The sequence below is a fragment of the Oryctolagus cuniculus genome, chromosome 15, assembly GCF_964237555.1.
Source record: "Oryctolagus cuniculus chromosome 15, mOryCun1.1, whole genome shotgun sequence".
Lineage (NCBI taxonomy): Eukaryota > Metazoa > Chordata > Mammalia > Lagomorpha > Leporidae > Oryctolagus > Oryctolagus cuniculus.
Genome location: NC_091446.1, coordinates 62,338,039 through 62,344,038, shown reverse-complemented (window position 1 = coordinate 62,344,038; position 6,000 = coordinate 62,338,039).

Genomic DNA, 6,000 nt, shown 5'->3' with positions numbered 1-6,000 from the left:
GCCTCACTCCCAGCAAGGTTCTAATCTGCCCTTCCTCCCAGAAGTGGGTGTGTGGTGTGGCCTGGGCAGACACAGAGCCGTGCCGTACCCCAGGCCTCCTGATGGTCGGGGGTGAGGCCAGGTCACGTGTTAGCCCAGGTTAACCCAAAGACAGAACTGAGGGTCCCAGCTTGCTTCTGGAAGAAGAATCAACAAGCAGGGAGCTATTGCCTGGCCTCCTCCTAGCACCCATAATGGTCCCGTTGTGTGTCACCCACCGCCCAGCCTTGCTAACCCAGGCAGGCGTCGGCTGTGTCTTCTCCCTCTCCACGATCCAAGGCTGGTCCTGGACCCACTGAGCCACCCCAGGTACTCGTTCCCAAAGGAGCTCCAGGTTGACTGGTGGCTTCTGGTGGTTCTCACTTCTCAAAAGGAAAGCTGGGAGCCCCTTTCCCATCATTCAAGAACTGAGAGAGCATGTGCGAGCTTTCCTGCCTGTCCTTGTACCCAGGCGGGGAACAGGGAGGTCCTACAGAGTAGCCTGGGACGAGTTATCTCAGAACATGGACGTTAGCCTAGGCTGGGCTAGAACTCACACTTTAATACAGACACACACTAGCCCAGGTTAGCCCAGAGACACAATGCATCCCGGAATGCTTGGGTTAGCCCAGGGTAGCCGAATGCCCAGAGGTCGCCTCCAAGCAGACACACACACTAGCCCAGGTCAGTCCATAGGCGCAGAGCCCCTCTGTATGCCCAGAACTGAAACAAATTATTGTTGTTCAGATTCTTCAAAAAGCAGAAGTCTCCTTCAAATGCAATCTCCTGCAAAACCCAACCCCTGCAAGCAGATAAGGTGGGGCTGTCCTGGCTGACAGGGTCCTGGGGCCCAGGTAGCAGGTGCTGGCAAACACCCAACACCCAGCTGGCAGGGATTGGCCAGGGCCGGTGGCACTGCCCATCCCTAAGGTGTCAGTATTCCCACCGCGGCTGATTCCGCTCATGGAACTCGGAGCTGGGAAGAGACGGCGGAACTGACTCCCGGAGCCAGGGTGAGCCCACTCCAGCACCTGCAGCTGCCCCTCGGCGTCCCCGGCTCTTCTCAGAACTCCCCAGGACCCAGGACCTCAGAGCCTGGGAGCCTGGTCCAGGGCACAGTGGTCCACCCACACCCAGGGATTTCCTGGGCAGCCCCAGGCTCTGAAACCTGCAGGGGACCCAGAAAGAGGAGGACGGGGCAAGCAAGGAGAAACGAGTCACAGGGAGGTCTGGGAGGTCTGGCTGGAGGATTCCCCACGGGGCCCTGAGCAAGGCCTCTCTGCCCTCTGGGCCTCAGTCTCCCCATCTGTACAATGAAGCCCCTGAGGGCTGTGGCTGCTGAACCCCCTTTGTCACCCCCTGACCGTGGCCTGGCCCAGGCTGGGTCCCAGGCATTGTGGCACGCCCCTCCACCCTCGCACACCTGTCTGCAGCCGGCTTCTGTGACGTTCCTTCGCTTGGGGGCGTGTCCTCCCCCCAGACGCTGGGTCCTGCCCAGGTCAGCCCAGCCAACCTGCAGGTGAGCTGTAGCTCCCTGCGGCCCCTGGAACCCTGGGAGGGCCTGATCCACACTTCTTGCTTTAACTTTTTTTAAAATGCAAATGAAATGTGGCTGCTGGCCGAAGGGCAGTAGACAGGCTGAGCAAGGCCTGGGCAGCCATGGACCGCACGGTGACTACACTGCACAGCTGCTGGGAGAGTCCACTCTGACAGTGTCCATCACACCAAAACGGCTGACTGCAGGCGCCGCTGGACGTAACTGGACACACGGCAGTGACCACTGTAGTGTGCACGTACACGGAAAAGTCACATTGCATACCACAAACAAACGCCACGTTTGTTTGTCAATTATTCCTCAATGAAGCAGCAAATGCTACCTGTGAAATATCTGGGCACTTGAATCTAGAAAGGCAACAGAGTGGCCCCGATCCCTCGTGGAGTTTTCCTGATAGGGAAAGACAGAGATGTGGCCCCCACCTGCCCAGGACCACCAGTTAAGTGCAGAGGATGGGATTCTTGTGGGAAAAGAGATACAGACAGAGTAGCCTTCCCCCCATGGAAATGTCCCCGCCACTCTGCCGTGAGCAGCAGCACGGCTCTCCTCAGGGGGCGGGGTGTCACAGCACAACTCCCTGGCGTCTTGCTGTAGCTGAACTTGGTGCAAGTCCTTCTCCTGGGCACAAGGGGCTTGAGGTCAAATAAGAGCCCCAAAGAGGAAGGTCAAGAAAAGCTCCTAGAGTTCTCTCCCCACAGGAGGTCCTGCGGCCCCACGGCTTCCCCCAGCACACACAAGTGTGCACACCCGCGCACAGCCCACAGCCAAGGCCACAGCGGCAGGCTGCCTCTGAGGTGTGCAAGCCAAGGCAGTAGAAGGAGGCAGAGGGCACAGAGGGGACCCGTTTGCCCCAGAGACATGGACACTGGATGATGACGACGACAAGGTCAACACCTCTGCTTCCCCCTCCTCCTCCTCCTGCTCTTCCTCCTCTCCCACTAGCCCTTGAGGCCTGAAACGGAAGTCTAAGAACATGCTGTCCCCTTCAGCAGGGCTCCAGCACTTGGGAGCCACCCTCTGAATGGCCTGGGGTGCAGCTCCAGGGTCCCCATAGCTCAGGCCACAGCCAACAGCCTGCCCCAAGCTGCAGGACTCCAGGGTGGCAAACACAGGGCTCACGAGTGAACAAGTGAACGTGGCCCTTGCCCAGGAAATCCATACCGCAGAGGGGCCTCCCCCAAGCAGTCTTGAGCTCTTGCCCCGTGGAGAGGCCCTGGTCAGGACCCGTGGTCGGTGGACTGCTGCAGGCACCCCCTGCAACCAACCGCACGCGCGCTCCCTCCTCTCTCTCTCCTTCTCTCCGGAACCTGCACTCCGGGCATCCTGGCTTTCCACCTCTCCACATTTCTCTACAGCTGTTTGTCCGTCTTTGGCTCACTCCCTGCTGGTCTCTTAACGTCTCTCCCGGGGTCTCTTGCTGTATCTCTGACCCCTCCCTTTCCGCCTCCGCCCTTCCCTGTCCTCTCCCTCCCCTCTTTCCCTCGGTCCCCTCTCTGCCCCCAGCCGGCAGCTTCTCACTAGGAAGCCAGTGCTGAGTCGGTGTTTCTCAGCTCAGCTGCGAGCTGACGACAGCGACTCACCCCGTCTCCCCAGCAGACACCTCCCTGGCATCACCCAAGCTGTCTCTCCACATTCCACATCTGGATTTCAAATCCCTCCTGGGTGCTGAGCCCCGGGCCAGGCCCTGGGCAGCGCAGGGAGGGGAGAGGCGCTCAGAGCGGCAGGAACCAAAGAGCCCTGTGCTGTTCCTGGCCTATCCGGGCCGTTCTCACATATCCAAGGCGGGTTTTCATTTCCCCGTTTCACATGCAAGGGAACCTAGGTGCAGAGGCACAGAGGGACCACCCCAGCCGGGCTGCAGGCCCCACGCAGGCGCCTAGCTCCGAAGCCCATGCATCTCTTCTCTCCTCGTGAGGGGCTCACAGAGGGGTCCCAAGCTTCAGGGCCCATGGGCTGGTGCTAAGGAAGGGGCGCTCATGAAACAGAGCCACCGGCCACGCCACCATGCCAAGGGGCCCAACACACTGTCAGGGCTGCGTGCCAGGGAGCCCAGGCTCGCTGGGCTGGGCTCTGGGAGCCTCCGTGGAGGCGGACAAAGCCCTGCAGGAGGAATGGGGCAGGGCTGAGGGGTTTCCGAGGTTCCAGCGGGCCTGGGAAGGCCAGGAAGTGCAGGCAAGGGCAGGAGGGGAGCCCCAACAAGGTCAGATGAGCCGGCGACACAGGCACTAAGCCCTCTACTGCCCCACAGAGCTCTAGCCCTCACTGGGTCCTGGGAGGCAAAGCCCTCTGACAGGGTCTGGAGCCGCAGGTGAGAAGAGTGAGGGAGGGTCACCCCACAGCCGTGGTCCAACCTACATCAGACCCACCTAGCTGCTTAGGCAAGTTAGGTGCCTCTCTGCACCTCTCGCCCCATTCACGTGGTAGAGCCCCAGAGCCTCTGCTCTCCTGCCTGACACCAGTCACTCCCACCGAGGGCGGGGCCTCCAGAGGTGGTGATCCAGGTCAGCCACAGTGGAGGGCTCACCGGCAGGGACTTCAGCAGGGCCCAGAAAAGCACACGAGACAACAGGGGCCAGGGGCTGCAGGTGAGGCTGGGCGCAAACGCAGGTCCTGCAAGCCTGGCCCTGGGTGCTCCCGTGGCAGCCCCCCCTGGTTTTAGGCAGCAGCGCCTGCCAGCACTACGGCTCCCAGCAGGATGTCCCTGCTCGGGCTCAGGGCGTCATCCTGGGGTCCTACAGGAAACACTGCGAAGAGAGAGCAGAAGGAGCCAGGGCGTGTGGCCAGCCTGGCCTGGGACGAAGTGGGGAGGAAGAGCCTCTGACCTGGCACAGCTCAAAGCAAGGGCGACATGGCCCACTGGGCAGTCCTGTGTCTACAAGAAGGCTGACCACGGGCACCCAGGGGAGAGGAAAGGTCGGGTGGAGTATCACAGCAGGTTCTGCAGGAGTGGCGGCTGGGTGGTGAGCCCACCTGTCCCTGGGGGTAACTTCTTTACCCAAAACAAGCACATGGGATGGGCTTGCTCCCTCCTTAGCCTCGCCTAAGGCAGCCCCAGCACATGCCCAGTGTCCTTATCTCCTGCCCAGAGGTAGTACTGATGACTGGGGCTGTGACAGCCCCCCTGCCAGCAGGAGGACCCAGCCTCCCAGGCCAGCCTCCCAGGTCTGGTCCAACCAGCTGCCTCGGGCCTCATCAGACTGCCAGGCGGGTTCCAGGCCTCTGGTTACCTGCAGACAGCCCCGGCCTCAGTTTCCTGGGGTGCATCTGCAGAGGGCCCCCCATTCACGGAATAGCCTCCCACGATGAGGGGTGATGGCAGGCAGGGAGGCTCCCCAGCTCCATGCATCTGATGGGGAGCAGACAGATTCCTACTACTGGGAGGCGGTGGATGGGGTGCTTAGCTGGACACAGGCCCCGGACACTGGGATGGGTCAGACACATCTGGCGCCTGGCAGCCAGAGCCGCCCTGATGGCTCGAGCTGTCCCTGCAGGAAACGAACGTAGGGAGTAAGACCCCATGACTGGAGGTATTCAGGGTACACTGGGGGACACGCCTCTGCACCCCTGGCCATCTGTCATGATCCAACAACACTCAGGGAGTGCCTGTCCCAGCCAGGAGCTGAGCACAGCTCCTGGATATGATGGTGAGCACAGACGCAGCCTCAGGCCTGCCACACGTACACACATCTCAGCATGGCCACCTGCCTGCCTGTGCCTGGGCTTCCAGGGAGGACCACCCAGCAGGGCCGGTGCCCCAGCAAAGAGGGGATGGAACAAGAGGCTCAGAAAGACACAGGTGTCTCGAGTTAGGGAAAGTGAGAGAAACAGGACAGACTGAGAGAGCAGCTTTGGAAGCCCGGGCCACGGGATGTGGTCCTCAGTAGATGGCGGAGAGTGGGAACAAGGGGACAGTTGTTCCCAACAGTTGTTCCCAGCTCTCTGGCCTGAGAGGCAAGGAGGCCCAACTCCCGACTAACTCCTGCAGGTCCCTTAGCCGCCAGGGCCTCATCTCTCCGTCTCCAGGTGATGATACTCCCTACTGCCCAGCTCTGAGGTGAGTGTTCCATGAGCCCCTACGTGGGTAAATCAACTAGAACAATACCTGGCACCAAGTAAGCCCTCAACAAACATAGGCAGGGTTTTTTTTTTAATATTTATTTTATTTATTTGAAAGGCAGAGTTATAGAGAGAGGGAGAAACAGAGAGATCGTCCATCCTCTGGTTCACAAATGGCTGCAATGGCCAAGGCTGGACCAGGCCAAAGCCAGGAGCCTGGAACTCCATCCAGGTCTCCCACGTGGGTGGCAGGGCTCCAGGCACTTGACCTATCTTCACTGCTTTCCCAGGCACATTAGCAGGGAGTGGGATTGGAAGTGGAGCAGAGGATGCTGGCACTGCATCCTGGCAGCTACCTCGCCAAGAGTCCT